Source organism: Xenopus laevis, chromosome 2L, assembly GCF_017654675.1.
Source record: "Xenopus laevis strain J_2021 chromosome 2L, Xenopus_laevis_v10.1, whole genome shotgun sequence".
NCBI lineage: Eukaryota > Metazoa > Chordata > Amphibia > Anura > Pipidae > Xenopus > Xenopus laevis.
The window spans coordinates 114,072,178-114,086,789 of record NC_054373.1 but is presented as its reverse complement, the minus strand read 5'-3'; the positions used below and the strand labels follow the sequence as shown (position 1 = coordinate 114,086,789).

At 39.5% G+C, this 14,612-nt stretch overlaps 1 protein-coding gene across 1 annotated transcript in view; it reads right to left on the bottom strand.

The window, feature by feature from the left end:
• The window catches only part of st6gal2.L (ST6 beta-galactosamide alpha-2,6-sialyltranferase 2 L homeolog), a 97,501-nt gene extending 93,250 nt beyond the window's left edge, over positions 1 to 4,251 (bottom strand). Inside the window, exon 1 of the mRNA XM_018247054.2 lies at positions 3,636 to 4,251. The gene's annotated coding sequence lies outside the window, so the exon portion shown is untranslated. The remainder of the gene's footprint in view (positions 1 to 3,635) is intronic.
• Positions 4,252 to 14,612: the final 10,361 nt, after the last annotated feature.

Below are 14,612 nucleotides of genomic sequence, written 5' to 3'. Positions count from 1 at the left end.
TACAGCACCATTTTGCAACCCATGTCCTCAGGCTTCTTTCGTATGGCAAGAACAGATACCCAACTATACTTGGTTGGAAAGATAATAAAATGAGTGTAACACTCAAGATTTAATGGGTTGTGTGCCATCACTGTCCTCACTAAGCACAAGTTAAACCTTTTGACATTACTAAGCACTGTCAATTTATGACATCACTAAGATATTATCTTCAGCATCCATAAGAAAATGTTATAGCAGAAATGCATTTGTGACAATGTCCATTTCATTATGGGTGATATAAAAACATAAACATAAAAATGGAACATATACCCCCATTTTTTACATGAGCTTACTGAAAGGAAACCATAGAACCCTTTTTCCAAAATCCCTTATGCTCACAATGTAATTCTTCCCCTCCATCACTGTGTTTCATTGTGAAATAACTGATTATAGGGCTTTAAGTGCTTCTGCTTTCCACATTGAATGATGCACAGATTCTCTGAAAAGCCAAGGGACCTCAAGTGTCCCATGACACTGTGAGACTAAGGGAATGGGAAACTGGTCCTTGTCAACAGAGACAGATTTATAGGGAGGTATCTGACAATGGTTTCATAATGTCATAATAACAGCTATAGTGAATGGCAGCTTATTTACTTAATATAATGTTTTTACATTCATGTTTAGTACATGACAAAATACTGCTTAATACTGTTACCCCTATACATTTTGTACAGTATATATCCAAACTGACCAATACAATTCAAATTTGTGGAGGATTTGGATTGCTTATAAAAGGGTTTGTAATTTATATCCCTGTGACCACTGGAAACACTAAAATATTTAACCAAAAACTATCTACACAAAGTAATATGTTGAGTCGAAATGCAATGTCTGCCCATGCACTAATTAAGTAAAAAGATTACATTTCTTTAGCCTGGAACTTCGAACAGGCAGATGTAGCTGTCTATGTAACTACCACACATACCATACTATACATACCAAAATATTATATGGACCATGAAAGGAAATCTGAAAGATTATTTGTATACCACCTATGTGGAGGCAAATCAGGGACTTGAACAAAAATGAGTCATGAAATGCTGAGGTCAATGACAAGAAGTGTTGGGGCCACTGCGCCACAATATGCTGAGGCCACTGTGCAACAAAAACACTGTGGGCATTTTATTTTTGGTGTTTGATTTACTTAAGTTGTTTATAATGTTGTATGTCTCATTGCCTTATGTTTGTCTCCTAAGAGCAGTGTCAGCCTGTCTGCCATAGACACTCTCCCATGCTTTATTAAGGATTCAAAGTTAAAGTTTACTTTAGTGTAATGGGCATGTCCATCAAAAATTGATAGTGGTCTAGCATGCAGAGCTGATCATACTTTTCTATTGTCTTAGGCAGGGGTCCCCAACCTTTTTAACCCGTGAGCCACATTCAAATGTAAAAACAAGTTGGAGAGCAATATAAGCATGTGAAAAGTTCCTGGGGGTGCAAAATATGCTTTGTAATTGACTGATGGTAGCCCCTATGTGTACTAGCAGACTACGGGAGGATCTCTTTGGCAGTACAGCTGGTTTTTATGTAACTAAAAGCCTGGAATTCAAAAATAACCACCTGCTTTGAGGCCACTGAGAGCAACATCCAAGTGGTTGGAGAGCATCATGTTGCTCACGAGCCACTGGTTGGGGATCACTAGTCTTAGGGGTGCGGGTTACTTAAAGAGTTGGTGTTCATATATCTGTGTAGCTAAAACAATTTGGCATGATGTCCTATTTCGGAAGCACTTCAACAGTTTTGAAATTACCTTGGCAGCTGTTGGTTGTGAGTCAGGAAGAATATAAAAATCTCCCTTATGGCAAAGGTTATCTCATAAAACCTGTCACATGGACGTTTTTAAAATACATTAAAAAAGTTTTCCCAGGGTCAGGGTTCAAAGCCCAGGATAGAATCGGGTTTTGACTAGGAGAGAATGGCGTTAATGATTGTATGTTGGAACTGGCTTGTGTTTGGGCAACATCTAAAACAGGCTAAGGGCTTAACTAAGCAAGAGACTTTCTCTGATGTTCTCAATTCAACAGATCACATCCTAGAACTAATTAAACTAATATCAAATACTGATTTGTAACGTACATAAAAGGTTTGCCTGGAGATTACTCTGCATGCTGTATTTTCATCTGACAAGATAAATCCGGATATTCATTATTTCTCACTGGAAGACACAGACTGCCAGATATTCATGTATAACTACAAGAAAGCATCTGATTTTATCTTAGCACATTTTACATCAGAACAACCCAGAAAATATGGAAGATTTTGTGGGTAGGGGTTTATTTGGGCAAAGTAAAATACAACATAACCATGCTCTTCTCTCTTATTAAAAGGCAATGCAACACAATGTTATCTATTTGGGCAAAGTCTTTTGTGTCTTTGTGTATTACAGTCCTAAGGATCCAATTCAGTATATTATCATTTTTCAGTAGTAAACCTAATTATTATCTAAAAGACTGTTCAGTACTTATAATCGCAGTGTATGAGGGAAGTATACAGTAAATGTGTACCATGGCACTATGTAGCCTGGATATATATTTCACTTGCAAACAGCTGGAAGCCTTTGCGCACACTCTACAGTGTGTCAGTATTCACCATCATTAACATCACACGGGGCTAGCGATTTTACTCAGGGCTACACACAGAATGTTTCCAAGCAGAGAGACCATGCCCCACTGAGCTTACAGTCTAAGTTTGGTATTGCGGTCAAATGGAAGTCAGTTTTCCTAGAAGCAACATTATTTATTGTACTTCAAATATTCAATTGATTTTTCGATACAAGAATTCTAAATTGGTGACAACATTATCATCATCATCATCATCATTTATTTATATAGCGCTGTCGAGATACGCAGTGCTTTATGTCTGATCTATTCCCTAGAGCAACAGTGGAAACTGATGTGTATAAAGAGCTCATAATTCCACCCTGCCAATGTCCAGCCTAAAAGTTACTGTTACAAGGTATTTAGTCACCACTATCCCCCGGGGGGAGAAGAAGACAGAGAAGCTTTAGCCTCTTCCTCCCAGCAGAAGTCTTCTTTCTAGGAATCCCTGAATGACTGCAAAGCTGCCAAATGCCTGCCTTGCCTCCCTAGCACACTGCACTAACAACATGATAGGAACAAGCAACACAAAAACCTGAGCCCTTCCACAGCAAACCTTCTGCCAAGCTCTATACCATCTCTGCCTGGCAGTGACAAACTCTGTGCCCACTTAATGCCAGTAATTATTCCTACAGAAAGAACATGTCCAATTGAACAATGCCCTAGAATGTTGCATGGAATCAAGCCAGTGCACATGAAGTAGAAATGGGATGCTGTAGATTCCAGTACATGACTGTGTGCAAATGCTCAGTGCATGAGAGAAGTGTGCATCCAGTTGCAGCAGCAGGGTATGTATCTATAATGTGAGTACACACACTCAAGTACAATACACATATGTATATGCATGTGTCCTTAATCCCCAACTAGGGAGAGCAGGCACGTCCCAGGTGCGCACCAGATGACTTCTTTGTCCGTGGGCTGCAACTATTCCCCGTGCCCGTGTAAGAACAAAGCGCGCATTGGGGCTGGTGCCCCCACAAAGCATTCGGCCGCCCCTACCTGATCCTCCTCCTGCCTCAGGAGCAGAGAGTGGCAGCGAGTAGTAGCCGGGGAGTCGCTGCCTGCACTGCTGGGATGGAGACTAAGGACTCCGCTTGATGCCGTGGGACGGACATGTTTGTCCGGAGCCGCTACCAGTGATCCTCAAGCTACTGATCTCTCACTGCTGCGCTCCCATTCCCTCCCCTTAATGGGACTAAACACACGAGGGAGGGGGAGAGAGAGAGAGACTGGTGTGTCTGTGAATGTTACATCTTCCCTCCCATTCTTTGTCTGCTCTATTCATATTATTGCGCCCCCCCTAACATGCTCAGGTTTGTGCATAGAAACGCTCATCCATGCGCCTCCTCACACAAATAATTTCCGCATGACGGTTGTTGTGGGGCAACCCCCCGGCTTCCCTCCATTACATACTGTATGTATGTGCGCCGGTGTAAATCTAGTCACGCGCCGCATCCTACAACCTAATTGTACCAGAGTGTTGCAGTTCAGTCATATGGTCACTGACTCAACCTCCATTATCAAGTGTCCTTTGAAACGTTATCTGCCCTTTCATCCACTTCTTCCTTATCACTGGTCATTTTTTTCTTTTAACGTGGTCTTTTGTTTGCACCTGGATCCTTGTGAAGAACTCTCAGCTGACAATCATCTTTTCAACGCCTCAGAGCTTTGGCGAAATAAGATCCATTTCCCAGAGGGGCTATAAAAAATCCCGTCACCCCATTCGCATACCTCCCAACATTCAGAAAATAGAAGGAGGGACAAAAAGATTTGCCACACAGAGCACGGTGGGAATTTTTTCAACATGTCCATTTTATGTCCACACCCCCCAGGTCTGGACTGAGAATTAAAATAGGCCCTGGCATTTCAGGTACACAGAGGCCCAATCAGTCCACACAGAGGCCCAAACAGCCCCACCAGTCCACTAAATACTGACTTTCTATGGCACCTTATAGCAACCCCTCTGGCATTTGCCAGAACCCGTCCGGGAATGACACCCCCTTAATACCACATACATCTTACAAAATGTGGCAGGTATTGGAAAGTTTGAACACATTTCTGGGTGTTTTAGGGTCGGGTTTTATGTGTTATTACAGTTTGCTAATGAAGGTGAATTGCCCTTTAAGCTGCAAATCACAGTTTCCCCAAGAGACCTGCTTATCTTAAATTGTTACAAATGTATCTTAAGAGCCGATAAAAGCTGGCGACAGAGCAAGTAGGCAGCTTATTGGCCCGTGTGTGGGACCATCCGACGGGCGTCCCCGATCCATATCTGGCAGAAAGTCGGCCAGATGATGATCGGGCAGGGTAAAAAATCCCGTTGTATCACGACCACATCTGTTCGTTGATGGGGTTCCCGCTATCTGACCACCCATGTGGCCTCCATTCTGATCCGATCATGGGCCACTCAATGTGGGCATATTGGGGAGAGATCCACTCGTTTGACGACATCGCCAAATGAGTGGATCTCCCTGTGTATGGCCACCTTTAAGTGCAGCTGCTAAATATTTTGGGCTCTCTGCCAAAAGCCTTTCATTTAATTAAGTTTTAGAAACTTTGTATCTTTTTCTGGCTGTTCAGTGCAGGAGATCAAAGAAAAAGTCTGACATTTCAGTAATAATCCAGGACTGCCGGTTAAGATGTCAAAATCAGGACTGTTCCTTAAAAACGGGACAGTTGGGAGGTTTGTATTAGGTAAATGGGTACAAGAACACTTCCCGCTATGAGAATTGCCACTACTACTAGTGTGGCACATATACGCACAATCATCACCATACTTGTGTCTGTTCACATATGCTATTCATTATATTCACCACTTCATATGACCTTAACCCACATCCTGCCTGGCTCATTAGACATTCATTAAGATGCACGCTGCAGATTGTGCTGATTTTTGTACAGCGTGCGTCTTAAGAAATGGCTAATGAGCCAGGCAGGATGTGGATTTAATATAAGTCTTAAATGGCTCTTACACGCAAGCATGTTGTCCTGTGTTCACTTGTGGTGGCTTTTTAAGCATAAGCAACTTACAGTTCCACCTGGGTTTGGTGCTTCCATGTGGTGCAGTTAGTACAGACAATATAGAAATTGATAGGCCATGTTAACTCGTGTGTTCCCTTTCAGTGAAACTGATAAAAACCAAAATACTGTATATGTACCTACTGATGCTTAAAGCTGTGTTTGCGCTGCAGTGTTCAATGACACACATACAATTCTATCACGTGTCATGCACAACTTAAAGTGCCCACAGGTACAAACCCTAACATGAAACAATACATGGCTATTCCCATCACTTTGTTGCTTGCACTGGCTTTTCCAGAGAAATGTTGCAGTGAACAAAATGTTGAAATACTAGTCTAGACAGGTATGGGACCTATTATACAGAATGCTCGGGACCTGGTGCTTACCAGATGGGTCTTTCTGTAATAAAAAAAAACATAATAGGTCGGGTTTGCTTCCAATAAGGATTACTTATATCTTAGTTTGGTTCAAGTACCAGGTATTGTTTTATTATTACAAAGAAAAAGGAAATTATTTTTTAAAATTTGCATTATTTGGTAAAACAGAGTCTTTGGTTGATGGTCTTTCTATAATTCAGAGCTTTCTGAATAACAGCTTTCTGGATAACGGATCCCATACCTGTACTAAAGCCTGTGAGCAGTGATACACATAAAATCCTACCACCTGTCATAAACAACTTAAAGTGCCCACAGGTACAAACCCTACCATGATGGAATACATGGCTATTCCCATCATTTCTTGCTTGCACTGGCCTTTCCAGAGAAATGTTGCAGTGAAAAAAATGTAAAAGTACCAAGGGGCAAATTTATTAAGGGTCAAATTGAAAATTATAAATTCGAATTTTATATTATTTTTTTAAGGTCAAAACTGTCAAAATCGACTAGGGAGTTATTCTAATTTGATTCAAAAAAATTAGAATTTTCTAATTTTTTCAAATTCGAATAGAATTTGGACTATTCCCTAGTTGAAGTACACAAAAAATATCTTGAAATTTAATTTTTTTTGGATGTTGGAAACACACCTGTGGGACTGCAGATTTCAGTCGTGCTTTACTCACTTCCTGACAGCATCCTTAGTTACAACACAGTGTTCATGAGTATTCTTTTGGCTTTACTTCAACAACTGAAGGGCTGCATTTTAAAATTCCCAAATTGTTCTCTTTACCTGTTGGTGATCATCTATTTTTGCTTCGCTTAAAGCTGCTGAAACTTGGCATTAAAAAGTAGCAAACCATTTTTCAAAGTATTCTTAAAATGATTTCCCAAAACCTTTAGTTGCAAATCAGGGACCCTTTAAAAAAATGGGCAAAAAGGGGATTGTACTAATTGCTTTACACATTTGTGGAAAAAAACCTTTCCTAAACCTTATTCCCTAGGCCTGTCCATTCTCTCCATGTGCGCTTTGCTATGTTTTTAATGTATTTTTAATAAAGATGAACTTTTAATGGATTTAACCATGGTTTTATTTCTCTTGGTACATCATTATACAGTACTTTCTGTACAGCATTCAGGCTGTGGGTGTGAAACTGTGTTTATAACTAAGGCAAATAATAGAGTCTGGCTGTGTAAAGTTGAAATTATATTGCACGAGTGTTTACAGGTTGTTCTTTTTATACTGGGCTGGGTATATAGCTGTTGCTGAGAACACAAGATGTTAGTGTTACAGAGGGCATATAGCTGTGGGGCAATAGCAGACTGCCAATTAAAGTTAAGGGGGTGCTCAACACATTTTAAAATAATAACAATAAGTGGCGGTGCAGTAAGGGTACAGCAAGATCAACAATATTTTATTGTTGGGTTTTATACCAATCCATCAATAAAATAGATCCTTTGCATTTACCCAATTTGAATATGTAATGCTGCAGTAAGGCAGTTTGTGCAAAAAAAAAAAAAAAGCCCTCACTCAAAACCCTTTACATGATGAATATCATACAATCGACAGCACTAGTCCCTGTTTATCCAGTGGCCAACTTGTATTAGTGGGAATAACAGTAAAATTGCCAAACAGTATTCAAGGCGCCAGTTTTCTGGGCATGCAACTGTCAACATTATTAAATGTCAATGTTAGGCCTTGCATACCTGTAGCATAACGTGTGCATATAGGCTGACAAGTGAAAGCTAGTTATAACGATAGCATTTTGTACAAGGTTCCAGTACTAATTTGACCATGATCACCATAGCACCGCATTGGATTTTTGTAGCCAGAGGACATTTTTATGCCAGAGTGCATAAAGCCAAAGGAAGTTTTTCACATTCCCCATTTGAATAAATTTTTAGTGCCAAAGTGCATTCTAATTGGTCACATGTAACTACATTTTAGAATGTTCTTCTGTGATTCGGTTTGAATAACTACAAAGCGAAGAATGCATCAGAACTATTTGATCATGTTTGTTTATAAACAAGACAAGTCTCAAAACCACATTCCACAGAACCAATACATTCCTGTATGAGGCTCAGTCTCAGTTTATATCATTTTGTGCCTAATTAACTGTAAAGGTACAATAAACAGACTCAAAATTCTCTTTAACTTAGAAGTAACGCATATTGTTTTCAGAATAAGACACTGTCTATAGTAAACATGTGCTTGTGTGGATATTTTGCTTTAGGCCATTTAGGCATTTAGGAAGCGTATTATAGCATACCTCCCAACTGTCCCGTTTTTAGAGGGACAGTCCCTCTTATGACAGCTCAACCAGCAGTCCCTCATTTGTACTGGAAAGTCCCGTTTTTCTCTGCACTGAACAGCCAGAAAAAGAAACAAAGTTTCTAACTTAATTGTTTTTTGGCAGAGAGCCCAGAACAGCCACAACAAAAGATATCAAATGTATCTAGATAAGCAATCTAGATAAGCAAATAAGTAATTGTAACAGTATAAGATAACCGGTCCCTTGGGAAAAGTTAGACTCACAGCTTTAAGGGCAATTCACCTTCATTAGCAAAACTGTGAAAACTGAAAAAAAAACACAGAAATATGTTCAGATTTTATAACCTGCGAATTTTTTTAAAATGAACATGGTAATTAGGGGGTGTGGCCACAAAAATGGGAGCTACGCACTGCAACTTTTTTGTCCCTCTTTTTATTTCCAAAATGTTGGGAGGTATGTTATAGTTACAGCAAAATGGGACAGGACCCCCCCCCCCCAATTCTTACATAGAAGCACAATTGTACTCTCTGCATTTCAGCATTTTAGTGTAAGGTGCAAGTACAAAGGAGACCTTGGTGAGTAGTAAATGTAATCATAAATGAGCAGAACCAGCGACCACATGGGAACCCAGTAACGACCCACATACCTGTTGCACCCTCACTTCTGCTTGCATGTTTGCCGTATGATCCATGTATTCATAGGTGCAGGGCAATATGGTAACATGCGGGAGGGGACCCAGGAAAATCAGATTACCCCACTGGAGTTCTTATACTAGTCAGTTTTTACAGCACTAATTAAATCATCATGACACATTTTTAGCTGTATATAAATGCACAAATATTTTTTCTCATGTTTTGCCTGACTGGTAATTCATTCTTGGATAAATTTGTACCTAAGGTAAACTTGTCCTAAATTCATATAAATGTCTGCATATTTAAAAAGCTACCTGCAAGGCATATAATCAGTTGTTTTAGCCAGATGCTTCCTTGCTGTAAGCACACATGTTTCTGTAACATTTGCCTAAGTTTAAAGACCTGCAATTGTTTCGCAAGAGAAGTCAAAAGTTGAACAGCTGGATAATTTATCTGTTCAGAACAGGAACTCTACCAGGTGTAGTTGATGTAAGGGTGCCATAAATAACTGACCAGTCTGCAAGAGCAATAAAGTGCAGAGCATAGCCTTTTCAAAGATACGTCATATAATGCCCATCAAAGGGATTTACAGCACTTTTTCAGCATACCGAACGAAAGCTTTCTTTTCAAGAAGCGTAGATGACCAAAAAAAATGTGCATATTAAATCTTTCAAAATTCTTGCATTCTTTCTTTATATTACAGTTGTTCCCCAGATTTCATATTTCTCTAAATGCAAAAAGGAGATTTGAGGTCTGTGTAAATCAACTATGTTTAAACTAGCGAAATGATTAACCGACAAATCCCTCTCAATCGATGTGAATATGTTGGAATACATTTGAATCAATTTACAAATCAGAATGAAAAAAAATCACAATAGTGATTGCCTTGGGATTATAAAGCTGTGATCCCCACTCTTTAATAATAAATATATACTGTACATTTCCAAAAATGTTAATTATTTATTATCATCTGATATTTATATGGTGCCAGCATACAGTATTTTGCATCGATTTACAGAGATTATTAGTCATTTACATCACTGCCTTCTCCAGTGGAGAGTACAATCTAAAGGTCCCTAACACATTTACACACTGGGGCCAATTTTATCAGGAGTCAATTAAGCTGTCTGTAGGTTTTTGGCATGTGAGAGGTATTATTATTAACATGTATTTATATAGTGCCAACATATTTTGCAGCGCTGACCAAAGTACAGTACCCAGAGGAAACCCACATATCTTACATCTCGATTATTTAATCATATGTATATCTTTATTTATATAGCACTGTGTGGAGATGTGAATGGTACAGCTTCAAATTGTATATAATATGTACTAAAATCTGTCACACTGGTTTTAATGCAAGTGTTCACATGGACTGACAGACCTATGCTGGGTGAATGGTATTCCTTTCTGTTACTTTTCCTCTTCTCCATTAGGCTGGCCACCTAATGCACTTTCCTTTCTCTACTCTAAATCTGACAGCACCTGTGAACCATGCATGTAATTAACTAGCTTGTGTTAAAAAAACCTAACTGCTATTGTGTTACATATATAATGTGTAAGATAAATGCTACAATGTACACATATGCATAGGAAATGTAATTTGTGGTAACTATATTGTGAAGGATTTTAAAATACAGCATGATTGCAAATGCAGCTTTGAAGTTAAAAGTTTTACCTGTGATACAGCCTGGTGTGGTGGCTTGCACCTCTTAAGAGGCAGGCTAGCAGCACTTCCTGGAATTTAAAGGGAATGCTGCAGTGCATGTTGGGAGTTCTGACTCCAATAAAAGGCTGGAGTGATTAGAAAGCAGGGGAGTCATTTGTAAAGCACAAGTTGGAAGTGCTGGCTTAAACAAGTGGTGCTGTATGATGCAGAAATCATTTTTTTTATGTGTAACAGTCTGCTTTGCAAGTTTTTGAACTGTTAACAAAAAGTTTCTTATTGTTTTTTATGGAGGTCTGGAAAGTTAAATAAACCTCTGATTTTTTTTTTCATCAAGAAGAGTATTTTTCTTTGAGAAAATGTCCCCATGCCTCACATATGGTGTCAGAAGTGGGATGGTTAATGAAGAGTATTGCTCCAAATACATCAACTTAAAATTAGAGGAATTATGTACAAGACCCGTACCTGGCGTACTGTAGCAGGCAAAGAAGCTGTGAGCCAAGGTGCCAGACCTAAAGTAAAGCAGACTAAAATGGCAAGTGGATCTGAAAAAGAAGTGGAACTAGAGGGCGCGGTTCCAAGGAAAAGTAAAACCACTATTTCTGGTGCCACAGAAAAGATTGATCCTGCACTTCCAGAAAAGACTTTATCTGAGAGTATTACTGAGTTGATGAAATGGCTGACAGTGCAGCAAGCTGAAGCTGAGAGGAGACATCATGAGGAAACAATGATGTATCGGACTGAATTGCACAAACAGGATGAACGCTGGAAAGATCTGATCCAGATGCTGAGACCAGAGCAACCTGTAGTCCCTCCTCGACAAGTAGCAGTGTCTCCTTGGAAAGACCCAAAGCTAACAAAAATGACTCAAGAAGATGACATTGAGGCCTACCTTACAACATTTGAGAGGGTAGCACTTGCTTGTATGTGGCCAAAGGAACATTGGGTAGTAAGGCTTGCTCCATACCTTACAGGTCAAGCCCAAATGGCCTATAGTAATATGGAGATCCATGAAGCAGCACAATATGATCGGGTGAAAGAGGCAATCCTAAGACGTTATAATATTAGTGAGGAGACTTACAGACAGAGATTCCGTCAGTTAAAATACTCTGCTGCTAATAGTCCAAGGGAAGTCTTCACTCGTCTCACAGACCTGTATATAAAATGGATGAAGCCAGAACTGAAGACCCATCAACAAATTACACAATTGTAATGGAACAATTTGTTAAAATTTTGCCAGAGGATGTCGGTTCATGGGTGCAGAAACACAGACCAAAAACTGCTGAGAAAGCTATTTCATTGTCTGAGGACTACCTACTTGCCAAGAAAGATGCTGGTAGACATACCAGGAGGTTCCAGCAGCCACAAGTGCAAAGTGAAATAGCAAAGCAGGAATCTAAGGCACCAGCAAAATCTGATTTAATGGGAATGGTTTGTTTTGAATGCCAAAAAAGAGGACACGTAGCCAAGTTCTGTCCCAAGAAGATTAAAAGGGCTTCAACTCACTCCTCTTTTTGTGGTTACAGTGACTACACCATGCCGGCACTACTTAATGGACACCCTGTAAATGCCTTGTTGGATACTGGAAGTAAACTCAGCTTGGTAAAGGCTGATTTGGTCACTCAAAAGAAAGTGTTTCCAAAGATTCCAATCACTTGTGTGCATGGTGACACAAAAACCTACCCAAGGTCACACATTGATTTACAAGTTCAGGAAAAGATCTTCACAGTAGAAGCTGCTGTTATTCCTAATCTTCAAGTTCCAGTTATACTTGGGAGAACCGCTCCTGGGTTTGATGACTTATTGAAAGGTGAAGAACAACTCTGTGCTGTGACAACCAGATCACAAGAGAAAAAGGAAGAAGATCCCAACGATGCCTTGGGACATATTTTTCCTTTTCATGAGGATATTGTGGTATCACCCTCCCCAAAGAGACATACTCTCCCAACACAGCAAGTAAATGTCCATAGGAAGAAACTTGTGATGAATCCTGCCAAGGATAAAGGTGACTATATAAGTATCGGACTATGGGACACTGATATTGCTTTAGAACAAAAACAAGATGATGGTTTAAAATCTTTATATCAGCAGGGTTTAAAGAACTGTAAAGCAAATGAAAAGGGACTTGTGCCACCCTATTATCTAGTCCAAGATGAAAAACTGTATAGGGTATGTGTTCATCCCAAGACAGGAGAACGTGTAGAACAGTTGGTGGTACCTAAAAAATTTACAGAGCAAATAGTGAGTTTGGCTCATAATATTCCCATAGCTGGTCATTTAGGTTACAAGAAAACCTTAGCTAGAATCCTTTATCGGTTCTACTGGCCAGGGGTATATGACCATGTTATAGCTCATTGCCGTTCTTGTCCAGAATGCCAGTACACTGCTTCTGTACCCCCTAAAGCTACCTTGGTACCACTACCCATAATTGATGAGCCATTTAATACTGTTGCCATGGATATAATTGGTCCATTGGAGAAAAGCTCAAAAGGTAACCGGTTTATTCTTACAATAGTGGATTACTGCACAAGGTATCCTGAGGCAATACCAATGAGAACAGTTACAGCTAAAAGGGTTGCTGAAGAGATTTTGAATGTGTTTAGTAGAGTTGGGCTACCAAAACATATCCTTACTGATCAAGGTAGCAATTTTACATCTACCTTACTGTCAGAAGTGTACCAACTTTTGGGTATTAAGCCACTTAGAACAACCCCATACCACCCACAAACAGATGGCCTTGTAGAAAGGTATAATCAGACTTTAAAGAAAATGCTTAAGAAATTTGTGCATAATGATCCAAAACAATGGGATAAATGGTTGCCATTTCTATTATTTGCATATCGAGAAGTGCCACAAGAGTCAACTGGTTTTAGTCCCTTTGAACTCTTATATGGTAGACGTCCCAGAGGTCTTCTAGATGTTATAAAAGAAGTGTGGGAAGATAAATCTGGTCATCAGAAAAATGTTATTGAGTATGTGTTACAAATGAGAGAGAGGTTGCAGATCTTGGTAAAAGTAGCACATGAAAATGTTGAGAAGGCACAAACAAATCAGAAAAAATGGTATAATCAGCATGCCAGGAATAAGACCATTAGAGTTGGTGATCAAGTCTTACTCCTGCTTCCTAGCTGTGAGAATAAACTATTGGCTAAATGGCAAGGTCCATATAAGGTCCTTCATCAAACTGGTCCTGTTGACTTTGAAATTGAAACTCCAGGTAAAAAATCAACCAGTAAAGTATATCATGTAAATCTACTAAAGCGTTGGTTTGAACCTAAAACCAAAACTAAGAACAATATTGCCTACAATATTGTCTCAGAGTCTACAGAGGATATGTCTGAACAGATTTATAATCTGTTAAAGAGTCAGACTGAGTGGAGGGATGTGCAAATTAACCCTGAGTTAACTAAAGAACAACAGGGAGACTTAAAAGAATTGATTAAGTCATACGCTGATGTGTTTATGAGTAAACCTGGACTTGTGTCCCTAGTATCCTATCAGATAGATACTGGGACTCATGCTCCAATTAGACAAAAGCCATATCGAATGCCTGAACAATTTAAGAAAACAGCGGAAAAGGAAGTTACAGAGATGCTAAAATTGGGGGTTATTGAACCATCCAAAAGTCCTTGGTGTTCCCCAGTAGTGATGGTTGGGAAAAAAGATGGAACGACAAGATTTTGCATTGACTTCCGTAAAATTAATGCAATCTCCACTTTTGATAGTTACCCAATGCCACGCATAGATGATCTCATTGATCAACTAGGTGGAGCAGTGTTCATATCTACCTTAGATCTATCCAAAGGGTATTGGCAGATCCCTCTAGATGTCAAATCTAAGGAGAAAACTGCTTTTATAGTGCCTAGTGGGTTGTATCAGTTTAAAACAATGCCGTTTGGACTACATGGTGCGCCAGCCACTTTCCAAAGGGCTATGGACATACTCCTACGGGACCATGTAGGGTACAGTGCTGCTTATTTGGATGATGTTGTGATCTACAGTCATTCATGGGT